The sequence below is a fragment of the Canis lupus genome, chromosome 2 (genome assembly GCF_003254725.2).
Source record: "Canis lupus dingo isolate Sandy chromosome 2, ASM325472v2, whole genome shotgun sequence".
Classification (NCBI taxonomy): domain Eukaryota; kingdom Metazoa; phylum Chordata; class Mammalia; order Carnivora; family Canidae; genus Canis; species Canis lupus.
Genome location: NC_064244.1, coordinates 26642895 through 26661109, shown reverse-complemented (window position 1 = coordinate 26661109; position 18215 = coordinate 26642895). Strand labels below are relative to the sequence as shown.

Below are 18215 nucleotides of genomic sequence, written 5' to 3'. Positions count from 1 at the left end.
CACGTTTCAGTTTGTAGTCACGGACAATACAGCAATTTAATGCAGCAGAAATCCTGACCGGATTCGAAAGATAGATGGTATTTCTGCCAGAAGAGGTTGGTTATTCACCTCCTTTCCCAAGCGACTGGTTTGTGTTGATGTCAGACAGTCACACACTTTGTCTCTGAGACATGTATCAAAGCTTGTGGACACAGATTCCTCTGAAGGACGTCTATATAAAGCCACACAGTGTCATTCCTACACCTCACAACACTTCATACGTACATTTGTACATAATTTTGAAAGTTTCCAATTTAGTGTGACACAAAAGTCACACTAAGCAGCTACCGATTTTAACGGGAGTCATGCACTTGGGAACAAAACAAGCATTTGCAAGCTCCTGTTAATCATGTTGCTTTCCGGGGGCACCTGGGTGACTCAGTCAGTGAAGCATCTGCCTTTGGATCAGGTCATGATCTCAGGGTCCTGGGATCGAGTCCTGCTTCGGGCTCTCTGCTCAGCGGGGAGTCTGCTTCTCCTTCTGCCCCTTCTCCCATTCATGTTTGCTCTCTCTCTCTCTCTCTCTCTCTCTCTCCCTTTAAAAAAAATTACGTTGGAGCACCTGGGTGGCTCAGTGGTTGGGTGTCCGCCTTCAGCTCAGGGCGTGATCCCAGGGCCCTGGGGTGGAGTCCCACATCGGGCTCCCTGCATGGAGACTGCTTCTCCCTCTGCCTGTGTCTCTGCCTCTCTCTGTGTCTCTCATGAATAAATAAATAAAATCTTAAAAAAAAAATCATGTTGCTTTTGTGCTCAAAGATTAGAAGAGAAATAGAAGGTTTGGAGCAACAGTAAGGAAAGGTCCGGGTGAACTGGCTCATGCAGTCCCTGCTCAGGCCTGATGACAGCCCACATCCTTAAAACAAACAAACCTGGACCCGCCAACAGGCCTGTCACCGGGCTTGGCTGGCATGACCTGATTTCTTTTCTCCCCCACAAGAAAAGCTGGTCTTTCATATTAAGTGGAGTCATGGCCGAAAACCGGGTACACTGTGTGTGCAAAGACAGGTGGGAACAGCACCCCTTTTGTGAAGAAGCAGCACAGGTCGAAAAAGTGTGCTAGAGTTTCAGCCACTTGATTGTTTAGACTCAGGCAGGCACGAGCTCTTTGAGCCAAAAAAGAAAACGTTAACCACATTGTACCTGAGCCAACCCACTCACCAGGAATACAAATGCGGTGCTAAGGTGTTGAGGCGCCCTGGAAATGCGGCCAGAGAGCGAACCTGGGAGTGAGCATCCCGAACTCCCTGCCCTGCCCCTCTTCCCCTCCTCTGATAGAGCCCAGGGCTCCCCCAAGCCCATGCGAGGGAGTCAGCCGACTTCCATCAGAAAACCCCAGCTGCAGCATCCCCCGGGGGCAGTGTGGCACCCCGGCGCCCCGCAGGAAGGCCTCACGGGAAACGGGGAGCACCGCGTCATGGCCAAGGTCCACCCCGGCTCTGCCTTCAAGGTCTTTCCTGGAAGTTGGCCGCACAGATGACCTGCTTTCCATGCTATTTATTGCCTAGGGAGGAGGAAGGGCTGAGCGCAGCCCCCGGGATGTGAACCTGCGGCTCCAGGGAGTCTGGGGAAGCGAATCTCTTGCTTTCAGGCCCGTGCTGCCCCAGAGGGGGACCCCAGCCGGACTCTTCTCTTGGGACCAGGACGGGAACAGAGTGACAACAGCTCCTTCTTAGTTACAACCCAACAAAAAGAGAAGCAGCCGCAGGGGGAGGGAAGCTTGCCCAGAACTTCCCCGCCCGGCTCACCTGTGGCTTTGGCTTATTTTGTTCCCTAATTTCCTAAGGTAAGAATGAATTCCTGTTAATATCCTCCTTTATTAATGGAAACAGCGTCTCACCCAGGACCTCCACGTGCCGGTGGCAAGTCTGGTTCACTTCCGAGACCCAGCATCACCACGGCCATCAAACTTGATTAGTCTTCAGGTTGGGGGAGATGATGCGGTCAGCTCAGGCTCCACCCCTCCTCCCCAGCATTTTAGCAAAGATAAAATTCAAATGATGTTTTCAGTAAAAAAAAAAAAAAAAAAAGATGATGGCCTTCTTTTAAAATATTGCATTTACGGTAACAGTGGGATGATGATTTTCTTCAACGGCCCAAAAGTTTGGTCTTTTGTAACTGGATGCATGAAACGGCTGCCTTGGGTGTACTTTGAGGCTTTTGTTTTGGGTGAGTTCTGGGCAAAGTGTTACTTGTGGCTCCGTCTGGTTAACACCATGCTGACCGTCAGTGGGCAAGACTTATTTAAACACAGTGACAAAACTTACCCCCATGGCTCTTAGAATTTTTTTTTAAGATTTTTTTAAAATTTATTTATTAATGAGAGAGAGAGAGAGAGAGACAGGCAGACGGAGAAGCAGGCTCCAGGCAGGGAGCCCGACGTGGGACTCGATCCCGAGACTCGATCTCCTGTCCTGGGCTGGATCACGCTAAACTGCTGAGCCACTCGGGCTGCCCTAGAATTTTTTTTTAATATTTTATTTATTCCTGAGAGATACAGAGAGAGGCAGAGACACAGGCAGGGAGAGAAGCAGGCTCCCTGCGGGAGCCTGGTGCAGGACTCGATCCCAGGACCTCGGGGTCACGCCCTGGGCCGAAGGTCAGGTCAACCCCTGAGCCTCCTAGATGCCGCGAAAGAAATTCTGATGCTGCCATCCACTTGGGATAAGACTTGCAACGAGTGGCCGGGAGGAGCGTCTCTGGCCACCGTGTTCCAAGTATTGAAAAGCCTATTCTCACCTGTTCGTCGCTGCTAGAAGCATATCCCCGCGGATCTCTCAGGGCTCTGCCCGGCTGTGCAGGCTCGTCCGAGAAATCCTGCTCCTCAACTTGCCAGGTTTCCGGAGGCCCGAACACGCATCGCGGGGCGGCCTGGTTCCAGGCTTCCTTAAAATCATTTCGCAGACGTCAAGCCCAGTAGCGCAACGACCCGGGTGTCCTCGCGCGCAGAGTGCTCCCTCCTCCCTCCAAAGGCCTAAAAATCTGGGCCGATCCCAGCACTTTGAAGAAAGTTGCCCGCTCCCGGATTATTTATCATGGTTAGTAGTTGCCATCCGTCATGAAAAGTTAACAAAGACCTATTGGGTTTATCTATAGGCAGCTAAACAAACATATCTTGCTCTTCTGTTATCTTCTTGTTAACAAAGCCCTATCAGGATGTTCTAAACATCAGCATTTACTGCACGGGGCCCTTTATCTGGGATGATATATGGGGAGCCCATCAATTAGCGTGAGGGTTTGTAGATACCTGCCATATATCCCCCAGCGCGCTCCTCCGGCCCGCTCTCCAGGTGGTGGCACTTCTCTCCCCTCCGGCCTTGGCTGCGTCAGGGCCCCCCTACCCCGGGCTGCTCTTCTGGGGACACCTGCACGGCCCTGGGGCACGGAGGTCCCCGCGCAGCAATATTGGGAAAGCGCCCGGAGAAGCGCAGGCCTCGGTGCACGTTGATTTTGCCCCAGCATCTTGAGAAGCAAAAAACCCAATGTTACGGGCCACTCACCTTGTACAGCGATGTCTAGGGAGGAAGCTGCTCACCAGAAGGGCTTCTAGAATCTACCACTTAACTCCGCATCACTCTGTGTCTCAGCTTAGAGACTCCCCTCCCCGGGCCCAGCGCCCACCACATAAAGCCGGCTGGCTTGACCTTCAAGGCTCTCGTGGTCACGTGTGCCGACCCCTGTCACTTCTCTCCATTCAGGGCAGGTGACATTTCCCAGGGCTCCTTGACCTCCCTGTACCCCGTCCTCGACCCTTGCCTGTTCCCCTCTGGAATGTCCCTTGCCCCCTGCCCTGCTCCACCATCTCCCGAGCATCCCCCCCTGCCCCCTGAGATCCAGAAGGAGCGCGGGCAGTTTGGTAAGGAAGCCTCTGGAGACGCCCCCGGCATCCCGTCCTCCAGGCTCACACAGCGACAGGTCCTGCATTTCCCCGAGTATTGAGTATTGATCGCTTCTGTCATGATCTATCTGCTTGTCTTTCTTGACACTCCCGCCGTCAAAGTTCGCACCAGAGAAAGCGTCCTCCTGGAGGCGATGAGAGCTGGGGTCAGGCCAGGCGGCTGGCACCTGTAGAGAAGGGACAAACCTATAGAGAAGGGACAAACCTACCTTAGAGGATGACGTGCTAAGTATTTAAGGAGCAGCCCGCAGCCCGTGGATGCGGCCACTATTATTACACAGTAATACCCTTAGGGGCTTGGGTGCAGGTGCCTAAGCCTTAGTGTGGGGGGGGGGGACACGACACCTCTCCCAGAGTCCCAGAGCGGGATTTCCAGCAGTGCAGTTCCCCCACCCCGCCCCATAAGTCAGTTGGGTGGCGACTGCTGTGACCTTGCCCCCGGCACCCCGGAGAGCTGTGGCCTTTCTCCTACCGCTCACCCCACCCCGGCCCGACACCGTCCCCCTTCCAGCCAGCACCCCGCACAGGCGGGAGGGGCCCGCGATGTGACCCTCTGACCCTCGCAGTGGAGAGGCCAGGGCCTCTTTCTGCTTCTGCCACCCTCGACCCGCTCCCTGCAGATGGAACCTGCTTTTTTTTTTATTTTATTTTTTCTTAAGATTTAACTTATTCATGGGGGGTGGGGCAGAGACGCAGGCAGAGGGAGAAGCAGGCTCCCATGGGGGACTCGATCCCAGGCCCCCGGGAAGCCGGGTCAGACACCGACGACACACATCGACACGTAGGATCCCTACTGGGGCCACCACAGCTCACCCCGAGCCCCGGTCCCCTCTCAGCAGCCCCCCAGCCACAGTCAGGTCGCTCTAGATCCCAGCCTCCTGACCCCCCTGGGCACAGGCCTTGCAGGAGGGCCAGCCGGCCTGAGGGTTCAGTGCTCTAATCGTGTTCCCGGGGTAGGTGTAGGTGTGTGAAGCACAGAGCCCCGGAAAAGCCGGCTGATTTGCTCAGAAAGTTCCCTCCTCCTTTTCTTTCAGGGTCTCCCTGGCACTGGGGGACCCAGTGCCCCTCGAGTGGGGGTGCTGGTCGGGGCTGTGAGGACCCATCCCTGGATCTTTTGGTCCTAGTTGGCCTTGAGCCAGGTGTGTTCCTGGGCACAGGCCTGCCGCCGGGCAGGCATCGTCACCCCTGGGGTTGAGCAGAGCAGCACCAGTTCTAGGAATAGGACGGTGGAGTGGGGGGGCTTCCAACAGCGCCCCCTCTGGCCTTCATCACCGCCCGCGGGTGTAGACAGACCACAGGCAATCATGGGCTAGGGGGAGGAGCTTGACCCTTGGAGGCCCTTGGAGGCCTTTGGAGGCCCTTGTACCTGCTGAGCTAGGAGCCCCTCACCTTTACCCCACTGCCGTCTGTCCGGCCTGCTCAGGGCCCCCAGAGTGTGTGCAGAGCTGCCAGCCAGCCCCGCTGCGGCTCGGGCCTGACCACCGGTGCCCCCAACGGCTGGCGGCACGGTGGCCTGGACAGCCCTCCTTTGGGTCATGGCCCTGGCCGTGGCTGGGGCAGGCTCCCACAGCGAGGTGGTGGGAGGCAGGCTCTCGGGGGGCCGCAGGAGCCCTGGGGCAGGAGGCTGGCAGGAGCCCGTCTTCTGGGGCTGGGCTCATAGAGGCCCTTGCAGCCCAAGATGCCCGCCCTGGGGCCCCAAGTGGGTCCACCACTCCCATTACAAGAAAAAGAAAGAGGGCAGCCCGGGTGGCTCAGTGGTTTAGCGCCGCCTTTGGCCCAGGGCTTGATCCTGGAGTCCCCGGATCGAGTCCCAGGTCAGGCTCCCTGCATGGAGCCTGCTTCTCCCTCTGCCTGTGTCTCTGCCTCTCTCTGTGCGTCTCTCATGAATAAATAAATAAAATCTTAAAAAAAATAAAAACAAAGAAAGAAAGGACAAAGGCTTGGAGGCTGAAAGTGAAGAAAAAGAAAGGGAGAGAGGGAGGAACTGGGAGAAGGTGAGGGAAACCGAGGCAGTGGCCATCAGCAGGCCTCGCAGGTGCCCTTTGGTTTGGGTGCCTTGAGTCTGGCACTGCATGCGGAACCTGGGGCCCTGTCCAGGTCATGTCCTTGACTGACTGACGGGCCCAGGCGGCCCGGTCTTGGGCTCACCCCCCCCCCCCCCACTGCTGGAGAAGGCTGACACCCAAACCCATGCTTTCTCCAGCACCTCCCATCAAGGGCCACGGGGGCAGGACTCTGTGCCACCAGCAGGCTGCGTGATGGGAAAAGAAGCCCAGGACCCCAGTGCCCCGGCAGGTGGCTCCCCGGGGGGTGTCTGCAGGTACCCTGGGGAGAGGCCGCTCCGGGCAGGACAGGAAGAGGAGATGATGCCCAGGCAGGAACAAAGGTGACTGAGGATGGAGGCCCGCTCCCACCTACCCTTTAGATGCAACCCCTCCATCCTATTCTCAAGGCCCCAGAGGCGGCGACCAAAGCCCCTCTGGCCAATGGGGACGTGAAGGGACCTCTGGCCCAGCGCAGGCCACCAGCCGCCACCGCCCAGAGGACTGTCCTTGCGGGCCGACACTGAGGGGCACTTGCCACCCACCCCCCAGCCCCGTACAAGTGCAAACTAGTTTCCGTGTTGGGGGAAAAAAGAGAATAAAAGTTTAATAAACGTGTGCTGTGTTGTGAATGACTTTGCGACGACCTCTGCTGCAGATGGCCTATGCATGCGGAATAATGGTCTCCTTGCAGAGAGGGAAATAGCTTAGTGCTATCGTCGTTGCCTCGGTAACCATCAGAGCCCCCATCTAGCAAGAGAGAAATGAGTTATGAAAAGGCTTGAGTGAAGAAGGGATTAACACATGATCCCAGGGACAGTATGTCAATCAAAATCAACTGAGAAATTACACTGCTCTATTTGAGAATTTCTCCGGAACCCGAACGCTAGTGGAGTCGGGTGCGTATTTTTTTTCCTCTTTTTTTTTTTTTAAATTTGAGAAAGAAGGGGAAAAGTAACATCGTGATGAGTCTTCATGACTGTCATTGAGAATTACACAGAGGGAAGGGAAAAACTCACCCAAAGAGGGTTATTTAAGAAGGCAGGGCCCCAGCCCACCCTGCGCGAGGTCCGGGCACCCCGCTGTCGTGTCCGGGGGGGGGGCGGGGGGGCCACCCCTGTACCTCGGTCCTCACCCCGCTGCACCCCCCAGGCCTGGAGCTCAGGCCCCCCCATCCTCCCACCCCAGCTCCGCAGGAGAGGCCTGGGGTCCGGTGCTCGGCCTGGGATACACCCCAAGGGGGGACGCTGGGGGCGGGGTGCACAGCGCGGACCTGGGGCCCAGCCCTGGAGGGGGCAGCCTGAGCTCCGCCCTGCAAAGCCACCTCTGGCCCGCAGCCTCCTGCCTCCGGGGGAAATCAGCCCCAGGCACCCCCACCCCACAGGGCCGAGGGGGGAGGGGGCTGAACCCCCCACGCACGCTCCCCCCCGTGCACGTGTCTCCCCGCCCCACCCCCCACCTCCGCGAGCGCGGAGAGCCGGGTCCAGAACCTGGGACGCAGGCTCCGCGGAGCGCATGCAGCGGGCCTTGGGCAATCGCTGGGTCCCCGCCTCTGCCCTGCCCGGCAGCCCCAGGGCGCCCTCCCCCCCCCCCCCACCAGCAGAAGTGTTCTCCTTTGCAAGCACTTCGGAGCCCGAGCCCTGGAGCAGGGACAGCGCGGGAACCTGGGCTGCAGGGGCGGTGCGGGGGTGGGGGTGGACTTCCCTGGACGGAGACCTCCCCCCGACAGTCGCTGCTGCTGCTGCTCGCGGCCACCGAGCTCGGGGCTCTGGTGGAGGAGGACTGGGGCTCACAGCTCTGGATTCCGTGGGGCGCATTGGGTGCACCGGGCAGAGCCTGTCACCCGGGCCCCTGCGCTCCCGGTTAACCGCGCTGGGCCCACGCCCTGCACCCTTCCCCAGCACGAGGGGACCTTGGCCAACTCCTCGTCCGACACCCTCGGGCAGCAGGTGGGGAAGCAGGCCTGGAGCTCCCCAGTCCCTAAAGGCGCACTTCTGATCTTGGCTGCGCAACGTTGGCCTCGTTAAAACAGAAGAGCAAAGTTCCAAGGGACTCCTCTCCCGCTGAGCCAACAGGCGCCTTTCCTTGCTTGGCGGGGGGCGAGGAGGTGCGTGGGGGGCTCAGCCCCCCTGTGCACGGTGGGCGCCCCCCCCCCCGCCCCTCCATCCGCCCAGCGTCCCTCCCTCGGTCCCCCCTCCCCGCCCCCTCCCGGCCGCCTCCCTCCCCCCTGCGCGTCCCGCACAGGTCTGGGTCCCGAGCGCCCTGCACGGTTAACCAAACCGCCTTGACCCCGGCGCTATTTGATATTTGCCTCCTTGACACTCATTTAGGAGCTCGCAGCGGCAACGCAGACATTGGACAAGTCCAGCCTGAAACCGAAGCCCTGTGGAAGGGGGGAGATGGGGAGAACCTGATAGCTGGAAACTCGTTTTCTCCAAAGGCTTTCGGGACATTTTAGCCCTGCCCCGGGTCCTCGGAGCGCCAGGGCGTCGCCAGAGCGCGTGTAAACGTTAAATGTTAGCTATTTGTTCCAATGATTGGCATGAAAGTCGACTCTTTCTTCTTTTTTACCTCCTTCTCCCTCTTGCCTTTCCTTTCTCTCTCTACTCCTCTGGATTCCCACAGATACTAATTCAACCAGTGGCTCCTCTAATCCGCCTTCCTTCCACCCAGCGTCCCCCACCCTCCACCCCCCACCCGGACCCCAGCCGGGTCAGGAAACTTCACTGGAGAAAAGTAGCCCAATAGTAACAACCCAGACGAGGCTGGGGGACACTTGGCCGGGTTTGCTCCCCTTCTGGAGGCGACCCAGTTTGCTGGGAGGACCACCCCGGGTCTCCTCTTTTTCTAAACTCTTGTGTCTTTCTGCTTTTCCTCCCCCACCCCCCTTTCTTCACTTTCTTTTCCCTCTTTTCTTAGAGGGGGACTCTTATTTCTTCTAACCAGAAACGCGCAGAACGAAACCGTGGCACATTAGAGATTCAGGAGCGCTGTGCTCTCTATTAAGGAGAGGCGACCAGATGAGCAGATAAGACAGTCGCCTGGTTTCAAAAGTTCCAGTTTCTGCTGGAGGGGAGCTACCCGCCGGAGCGCCTTCCTTGGAGCCGCAGATTGGACCGTTTGGTTTTTTGTTGTTGTTGTTGTTGTTATTGTTGTTGTTTGCGTTTGTTTGTTTGTTTGTTTGTTTTCCCAGAAGGGAGGAAGGGCCACAACGTGAAGGCTGGCTACTCACCTCTCTCCCCCCACCTCAGCCAGGTTCCAGATCTCCAGCCCGACCTCCCATGACCCCACTCCCCAGTTCTCTCAGTAGTAACGGGTGGATTCCAGATTCTCCTTTCCAAGAGGCTGGTCCCACCGCTCCCCACCCCAGCCACCACAGATTCTCAGTGGCTCTCATTTGTTCTGTCGCTCCCTCTACCTTCTCCCCATCCTAACCTGTTCAAACCCTGATTACTGAAGCTTCATTCCCCTCCCTCACGCTTCTCCCCAAACCCCCTCGCTCCCTCTCTCCCTCCTTAGAAGATTTTGGAGCCGAGAAGATAAGATATGCAATCCTCTATCGGGAATCCTGTAATATTAAAGATCAAATGTGGCATCAGTGGAAGACCAAATGCAGAGAGAGACAAAAGGGGGAGGCTGGGAGATGCTCATCAGCTAATTACAGCTGCAAATATTATGCAAATTTATCTTGGCACAGAAATGGAGCACGCGAGTTTAAGTGCGGAGATAATGCCGGAAAATTGAATGTTCATCTGGGCATGGGAAATGGCCCAGTAGGCTCCACTGGTCTGTTTCATCTAGGGAAGCACCGTTTTTATACTCCTATCAGATCATCCGCACTTCACTGGTTGGGGCTGAGAAATTAATATTACTTATAATTGATACTTGAAATTCTTGGAGTGATGTGTCCTAAAGAGAGGGAAGAGAGGAACCGGGGCAGGGGTGAAGAAGAGAAGGAGAGGGAGAGGCAGACGGGCAGGAGAGGGAATTCATGCGGTATTTAATACGAAATTGGAACTCGGCATCTGATATCCACCGGCGTGAGGCCAACGTTGAACCGAAAGCTACAAGGAGAGCATCCCAGAAAACCAGGTCTCTCCCTCCCTCGGGCCATGAACGACCTCAAGTGTCTTTATCGGCATCAAGAGCCAAGTTTTTAAAATCTGTAACTATTTGGATACCTTTAAGGGTGTGGGGCGGGATCAGGAACTGACACTGGAACTGCAGAAGGCTGGGAACCTCGGGTGATCCTAGGAGAGGAAAGCCCAGTGGTGGGGGCCCTTGTAGGTCTAAGCAGAGGAACCGCGGATTTGGCTCTACAGAACCTCACCCCTGCTTCAGACCCAACTGCACCCCCCACTTCCGTCATCTTGATCACCTGCGTTCAACATTGTCCAACCCGCTCTAGAACTGTCGGGGAGATGACATGCTCAGGAAACAAACCTCGTCTCCGCACTTGAGAAGTAAAGGTTCCCAAGTGCGGGGAGGAAGGGAGACAATAGGACTATGGTGGGGCGCCTGGGTGGCTCAGTCAGTTGAGCCTCTGCCTTCAGCTCAGGTAATGATCCCGGGGTCCTGGGATCAAGCCCCACATCCAGGGAGCCTGCTTCACCCTCTGCCTGACACTCTCCCTGTTTGTGCTCACTCTCTCTCTGTCAAATAGATAAATCTTAAAAAAAAAAAAAAAAATAGGACTATGGTGAACTGGAAAGTATTCTTAAAAAAAAAAACACACAAAAACCAAACAACCCAAATCCTGCCCCCAACTCCACCCTACACTCCCAGTACAAAATCTACTGCAACCTAGAGAAACGTAGAGAATTTCAGATGCGCGTTATTCGGGTGCAAGCCATCCAATTACCAAGAAATTATGATCTGACGTCAGGAGGAACAATTGGAGAGTGGATATGTATGAATCTCCTCTTGCTGGTTTGCATATTTGCAACGATTGTTTGATCCAAGCAACCAGAAAGTAATCAACAGGCACGAGCTTAAAAAGCAAATTACCGGTGACTCCTGCCCCTTCTACTTCCTGAAGCTGGGAGGTTGCTAGTGTTGTCAGTTGTTGGGAGGGGACTCCGGGTACAGCCTGGGATTCGGAAATCCATCCTGAAAGAGGCAGAGAGGAAAGCCTGTTGCGTTTAGATGGCTTTTGTTCCTTTGGCGTTAGGGCAAAATACAAAAGAAACAAAAATGCCAATTATCGTAACTAATTAACCATTAAATGAGATGTGTGTCCTCTTCTCTCCAACTCTGAAACCCAGGGAAGATGATGAGGGTCGGTGCAGGGCGGGGGGGATCTGGGAAAACAGGCAGATCCATCCACCACTCTGCTGGAGGAGGGGGGGATCCCACAACAAACCCTATGCTCATTCTGCTTGTTGACAGACAAAGCCAGAAGAGCTGAATATATAAATATATATATATGCACTTTTTAAAAGAAAGCAATGAATAAGAGAAACCTAGGATTGCTGTTTTGTTTTCTTTTTTCTTGTTTACTTGGAATGGGGCCAGAGTGGGCAGCGGTCAGGGTGGGAACCTCGCGTGGGGGGTGGGGGACAGGACACGGGGTGAGCGGAGAGGAAATCTCAGGAAAATTAACATTATTGGTATCTTTCTATATAAAGATGCAAATGGCATTTTATCTTAACTTGGCTCTGAGCTTTAGTCGGTGTTTATGATTAATTATCTCCTTTTTCATAAAAATAAATCATGTTAAAAATTAGGATCTCGGTGCTGGGGAGAAACTAAGCGCTGGTTTCAGGTCGATCTTGTTAATTTCAGCCTGAAATTGACACACTAATTAAAGAGCCGCGTGGTAAGGCACGAGCAGGCAAGATTATACCCAGCGCTCGCGCTCTCTCTCTCTCTCTCTCTCTCTCTTTTTATCAGATCTACCTTATATTTTCCCAATTAAAAACTGCAAAAAGCAGTTTCATTGCCCCGGGATAAAAAATAAGGGCCCCCTTTTCACAACGCTGGCCATCACTTTCTACCATCAGATTCATTGTGATGTATTAGATGCAATAAATTATCCCATGTAACAAAACATTGGGAGCTGAAAGGCAGATAATCTGGAAAGCAGAGATAAGGATTCATTATTCCAAATCATTATGAATCCAACGTTGCCTCTGACTTCTTTCTTAATCAGCTCCTCTGATCCTGGATATGTGAGCAGTACAGATAAGGAAAGAGTCGTTTATAATTCTCCACCTCGTCTAATATTTTAAAATAAAGTCAGAGGCAAGAAAACGCCATAAAACACTGGTGAGCAGGCAAGCGCCGAATGAAAAATCACTTCCATGTTATTATATCCACAGTAAGATTTAATTAAAATTCTCCACGTCCACGTGCTTTATTTTCAGATAGGATTTTTTCCCATCACGTAATAATTGATAGGAATTTGCAAACGGGGCTATTTATTTAGGGCGCCTGGGTGGAATAGGTCTGATTTTTTTTTTTTTAATTTCCAGTCACTGCTTTGTGAAACTTCCATGTGAGATGTCCACGGTTCCACACCACCCAGACCCCCACCACGCAGTGCTCTACCACCACCCACCCCCCAGCCAGGCAAATCTCGGTCATGGAAACCTAGGCAGTCACAGACCTAGAAGTTGAGTTTAATAAAAATGTTCCATTAGAAAAAAAAAAAAAAAAGAAAAAAGAAAAAAAGCAAAAAAAAAAAAGAAAAGGAAAATCAAAGAACTGGATTTTCTCACGCCAGACTCCTTCACACCCTCCCAACTCCCCCCACCCTCCACATTTATAATAGAACACATCCCAATGGGTGGAATTGAAAGATTAGAACTTTTAAACCCAGGCTGGTATTTAAAGTGTGTGTTTTCATCTGGTGGAGAGCCGCATGCGAAAGAATTAAAAGCAACCTGAGGGGATAGCCGGGAAGGTTAGAAAAATTGAGAGGGGGACGGAGGCTGAAGACCTACAGGCAGGAAGAAAAATATTACCTGTGTTTTAAGGGAAAGAAATGGGATGTTGAAAACCTGGAAGATTAAATATACGGTTCCCCAGCCCTGCTTCGAACAACTCAAAGTGGCCACACATTCTTAGAAAGATTGGAGATTGTGCCAGCGATTATTTCTCCCTACAGGGTCCCCTTTTTCTTTATCCAACAGGTGAACTTCCTATCTGCGCGGCCATCGCAGAGATCTGGGACACACTGTTTCTATTATCATTAGTCATTTACTGACCCATCTTCTACCTCCACCTGCCCAGTGACTTCCTTTTATATTTAAAATCCAATCAAATGCCTTAGCTTGTAGGAATGTGGCCCAACAGAGCCACGGGATTTAAAGCCATCGATGCTGGTGCCAATCGGGCTGTCGGGATTGCCTCCAGGAGGAATCCCAACCCCAGCTCTGTCCCCAGGCCCAGGAGCCTCCCAACATTTCTCTACTGAGTTCAGCCTCTGAATCCTAGCCCAGGGAAGGATGCTCGCCTGCCCAGGGTTAAGGGGTTAAGAAGCCAGGGGGTAGGTGCTCCAGGGAGGGGAAAGGGAGCGGGGGAAGCCAGCAGCAGGGGATGTGTGCAAGGGGGGGGGGCAGGCAATAGGTGAGGAGCCCCCCCACCAGGATGACTGGGTGGCAGAGAGCTGGGTCCTTGCCTCCTGGCTCTGCTGCTCAGGTGCGTACCACACAAGCACTCCCCAGGGGAGAGGCTCACTGCAGAGTCCTGAGGTCTGGGCAGTGGGGCCACCCAGGCCCCTCAGACCTGCTAACCCAGGGCGGGCTCTTGAGCACCCGGGCCTGCTGGTCCTCAGCACTGATCGCCCACAGCACCCCTGAATAACCGAGGGTGCTCTCCCTCCCTCTCTCTCTCTCTCTCTCTCTCACACACACACAGGTATATACACACGCACAGAGACCTGAACCGCGAATCAGCGAGCCAGAGTGGTAGCTTTTAAAATTCAGAAAGCGACTTGTCGCTTCATTAAAGCAGCATCTTTACAGTGTGCAGGGGCCGGTGTCCACCAACCAAGAATAAATCTTGGGGGTCTCACTGGGCCACCAGCGCCTTTCCCCCCACTGTTCACTTCTGGGGAGACCTCCTCTCTTCACCCACTGCCGGGTCCCCCCCCCCCCGCCCTCCCATCGCCCGCGGCCCCCGGGATGCCGCGCCCCGGGGTCCCCCCCAGCAGCGGCTCCCCCCGCCCCGGGCCCCTCGCGGCCACACGCAAGGCCGGTGGCTCCTCGGAACCCCGCTCCGCCCGGCGCTGCCCCGCACACCGCTCGCTTCCACCAAGTCCTAAGCCCTGAGTGTCCTTGGCGGCCGAATTTCCTTCAGTTAAGCCCTCCTTTGCTAAAGGTGGTATTGGGGTGACGGGCGAGCGGTGGACGCGGTCGGATTTCTCCGTCCCTGGCCGGGCGACACTTTAGACCTGGAGTCTGGCGAGTGCCCGCGTCAGCAGAAAAGGGAACCGGGGAGAGGGGCGGTCAGGCCGGCAGCTCCGGGCGGCAGCGGGGGGCGAGGGGGGTGACCCGGGAGGGGGGCGGAGGGTACCCAGGGGGCGGGAGGGACCGGGGACGCGGAGCTGGAGAGGCTCCCCGGTGGGCAGCGCGGCTGCAGGGGAGGGGAGGGGAGGGGAGGGGAGGGGAGGGCGAGGAGGGGACCCAGTGGGCGGGGAGGGACCCGGGGAGGGGGCCTGCGGCGGGTCCCCGGGAATGAGGAGCTGGAGAGGCTCCCCGGTGGGCAGCGCGGCTGCAGGGGAGGGGAGGGGAGGAGAGGGGAGGGCGAGGAGGAGAGGGGAGGGCGAGGAGGGGAGGGGAGGGGAGGGCGAGGAGGAGAGGGGAGGGCGAGGAGGGGAGGGGGCCCAGGAGGCGGGGAGGGACCCGGGGGCGGGGGCCTGCGGCGGGTCCCCGGGATGCGGAGTTGGAGAGGCTCCCCGGTGGGCAGCGCGGACACAGAGGAGGGGAGGAGAGAGGAGGGAGGAGAGGGGAGGGGAAGGGAGCGGAGGGAAAGGGAGGGGAGGGGAAGGAGGTGCGGGGGGGGGGGGGCGGGGGCCTTCGGCGGGTCTCCGGGGACCGAGCTGGAGAGGCTCCCCGGTGGGCAGCGGGGCTGCAGGGGAGGGGAGGGGAGGGGAGGGGAGACGCGGAGACAGGCGGGGTCCGGCTCACTCCCGGGGCCCCCGCGGCGCGACTCCCCCACGAGGCCGCGCTCCAGGGGGCCAAGGCGGGCGGGGGGCGCCTGCTCCGCAACCCCGGGTCCTCCCGGCACGGCCCCCACCCCGCCCCCCCCCACCCCCACCCGCAGCCCCCTGCCAGGGCCCGGGGCAACAGGTGGGGGGAGCTGTGGAGCGAGCGGCCTCCTGTCCGCGGCTCGGCCGCTGGGTGGCGGCAGGCGGGAGGGAGCCGGCGGAGAGGGCGGTGGGGAGGGGGGCTCGGGGCTCCCTCTGGGCCTGGGAGAGCCCCTTCCGCTCCCGGGAGCAGCCCTCCCCCTCGGCCTGGGCCCGGAGCCCCGACGGTGCGGAGCTGGGGGGGCGCGGTCCAGGGGGCCAGGCCGCGGGGCCCCTGGGTGCTCGGAACGGGGCGTCCCCAGCCCCCCAGCGGGCACCATCCTGACCTCCTCTCCCATCGCACCCCGTGACCCTCCCCGCACCCCTCCTCAGGTCGGCGCGCCCCTGCACCGCTCCTTCTGCCCTCGCTGGCCGGTGGCCGTCCCCCCCACGATGCCCCCCAAGAACGATCACCCCTAAACCCTTGGCGGCACCAAGCCGGGGCGACTCCTTACTACCCAGCTGGGTCCCACGCAAGGAGGTTCTTAGCGTCCTGGGCCGGCGGTGGATACATTTGGTTTTATTTCTCCCCCAAGATGTATTTATTTTTAAAGTCAGTCTCCATATTCTTGTTGCATAAATATTGTGAGGGGGAAACGCTACCTGTCAAAACGAATGGACCCTGACCTTTCTCCCCCAGTGTTCACGGGGTTTCATTTTACTCCTGCAGAAATTTATTCATGCCGATCTCCTCCCTGGAGGATTCGATCCCCCTGGGCCGGAGTAGAGATGCCACGGGGCAGGGCGGGAGCTCCTGGCTGGGCACCCAACAGAAGATTCTCCTTCAGCCCCCCCCCCCACCTCCTCCAGCTACCTCTGGTTCTCGCTCCCTCACCTCAGGGGCCCTGGATGCTAAATTTCCTTCTTTTCTTCTTGAAAAGAGTTGGGACCCCGAGAGAGAGCCTCGTCCCCAAACCTCTACTCAGTGTCTGCAGGGCCGGGCCTCCCTCCGGCCGTTCCTGTGCCACCGGGAGGAGGGCCAAGGTGGACCAGCGAGCCCGGAGCCTGGTGGCCCGTGGGTCTGCCCTCCCTACCTTGTGCCGGACAGCCGCACCCAAGGCACAGGAAAGCCCAGCACAGGCATTTTGGAGGCGTCAGCAGACACAAACTGGAGGAGGAACCAGAAGGCAGAGGGACAGCCCTGAGGGGCAGAGACCCTGCTAATGGTGGCGCGGACTGTACCTCTAGACGCTCCCACTGGGTCCCCACTCGCTCCAAAAAAATGGGACGAAGAGACTCTGCAAAAGCTTTTATATCTTGAGGGGGGGGGGGGTAATGACCCAGTCAACACTGGCGATGACATTTGCAGTGGTGATTCCACCCCTGGCAGAGCCGGTGGGCCTGTAGGCGCCAGGGGCTGCTCACGTTGCAGGCAGTCTCCCCCCGCCCCACCGGCCCAGCTCCTCTGGCCTCACACACCCCAGATGTGTGGTTTGCGTGTTTGCACAAGGGGGTGAAATCCATTCCCCGCTCAGTCTTCTTTCCTCCCTCCCTCTCCCCCTGCGCAACCCGGAAGAGCTCCGCTCTCTACAGTGAGCAGAGGAGGCGGAGGGAGGGGGCTCCTAGGAAGGATGCACATCACCCAGGTTTTACTGCTCGCTGGAAGCCCGCGTGAGATGCCGTAAGCAGCTGGGGCGGTTAGGACCGCAGCGGCGACCGGAGTGGCCAAGGCTGCCTGTCATTTCTGCCTTCGGATCTCTGGCAAGTCAGGAAAATAATAATAATAATAAAATAAAATAAAACACAGCTGGCCCGCGGGAGCAAAATACCCAGGTCAGTGACTATCGTTTTCTCTCTAACTCTGCCCTCGCTTTCCCGGCTCCACGTGGAGAGAATTAAGGGGCGGTCTAGACGCCAAGGGGACAGCTGCCCCTGGAAGAAAATGAACTAGACCCCAGGCTTTATTATTACTTTTTTTTTTCTTCCGCGGGCACGGGCAGTCTTTGGCTTTCTGCAGTGACCTTGGGCGAGCATGGTGGGTGCATGTGTGTACGCCCTTGGTGGAGAGCGAGCTACGGAGTGAGGCATGTGGAGACAAACTAGACAGAAGTGTGAGAGACGGTCGGAATGCCGGGGGAGGGCTGGACACACGTCTTCCAGTGCAGGGAGGGCCGGGGACCCGGGGAGAGAGCCCGCCGAGGAGAAGCAGCTCAGCCTTCTCCCAAAGGTGGCCGCGGGATGGGAGTGTCAATTGCGTGTTTATTTTCCTCTGCTTACGAGTGTGAGCTTGGGCTCATTGTCTCTGCATATAATTAGGGAAACAGCTGTGCGCTGTGAGATAAAAGTTGGGAGTCCAGATGTGAGGGCATCTGGCATCCCTGGAGAGCTAGTGGCCCCGAGGCACCCCTGCTTCCAGGAGCACCCTGAGTTGAGCGAGAAAACCACGACCTGTAAGAGAGGGTGCCCAGGGTCGTGGGGGAGCAGGATGGGCAGCAGGGGCGAGGACTCTACTTTCTCCTGGGACATCGGACCAACAGACCTCCCAGCAGTCCCTCAGTCGGAGGCAGTTCCCGACGGAGGAATCGTGAAAAGGCATCGGAAGTTGAGTGAATCCGGACAGGAGAGGGGCTCTGGTCCACCTCTTCTTCTTCCCGGAGACCCCCCGCCGGCGCCCGAGGAACCGGCCCTGGGCGATTCTGTCCCGGGGCCGTGGATGGAAGGGAGTCGATCCCCACCCCCGGATCCTCCCTCGGGTTTCCTTCCCCTGTTTCTTGGCTATTTTCTCCTTCCCTTCTTGCCTGCGTTCACTAGGACACTGGGGCAATGGACAGGAGCTTATGAACTTGAAAGTGGCAACTAATAAAGTAGCATTGGCAGCCCTCCACCCTTCGCGGTTGTGGCAGAAAAGGTGTGCGTGTTGGGGGGCGCGGGCAGGGGGAAGGGACGCTGGTGGTCCCCCCCCCCCCCCCACTGCCTTCCGAGGCAAGGAGACCCGGTCAGGCCCCTCAAG

General features: G+C 57.0%; 1 protein-coding gene and 1 long non-coding RNA gene across 3 annotated transcripts in view; one reads left to right on the top strand and one right to left on the bottom strand.

Annotated features, from left to right (window-relative positions):
- Positions 1–6565: 6565 nt before the first annotated feature.
- LOC112658929 (uncharacterized) lies at positions 6566–16478 on the bottom strand. 2 transcript variants are annotated; one of them, XR_003136042.2, is made up of 3 exons: positions 16448–16478; positions 10984–11085; positions 6566–6726 (listed from the first exon to the last, which is right to left on the bottom strand). It is a non-coding gene; the product is annotated as an uncharacterized LOC112658929 (long non-coding RNA). The 2 variants fall into 2 exon arrangements; XR_003136043.3 differs by lacking the exon at positions 16448–16478 and adding an exon at positions 12942–13892.
- Positions 16479–16891: 413 nt separating this feature from the next.
- Positions 16892–18215, top strand: part of GATA3 (GATA binding protein 3) — a 32693-nt gene continuing 31369 nt past the window's right edge. Inside the window, exon 1 of the mRNA XM_025445258.3 lies at positions 16892–17038. The gene's annotated coding sequence lies outside the window, so the exon portion shown is untranslated. The remainder of the gene's footprint in view (positions 17039–18215) is intronic.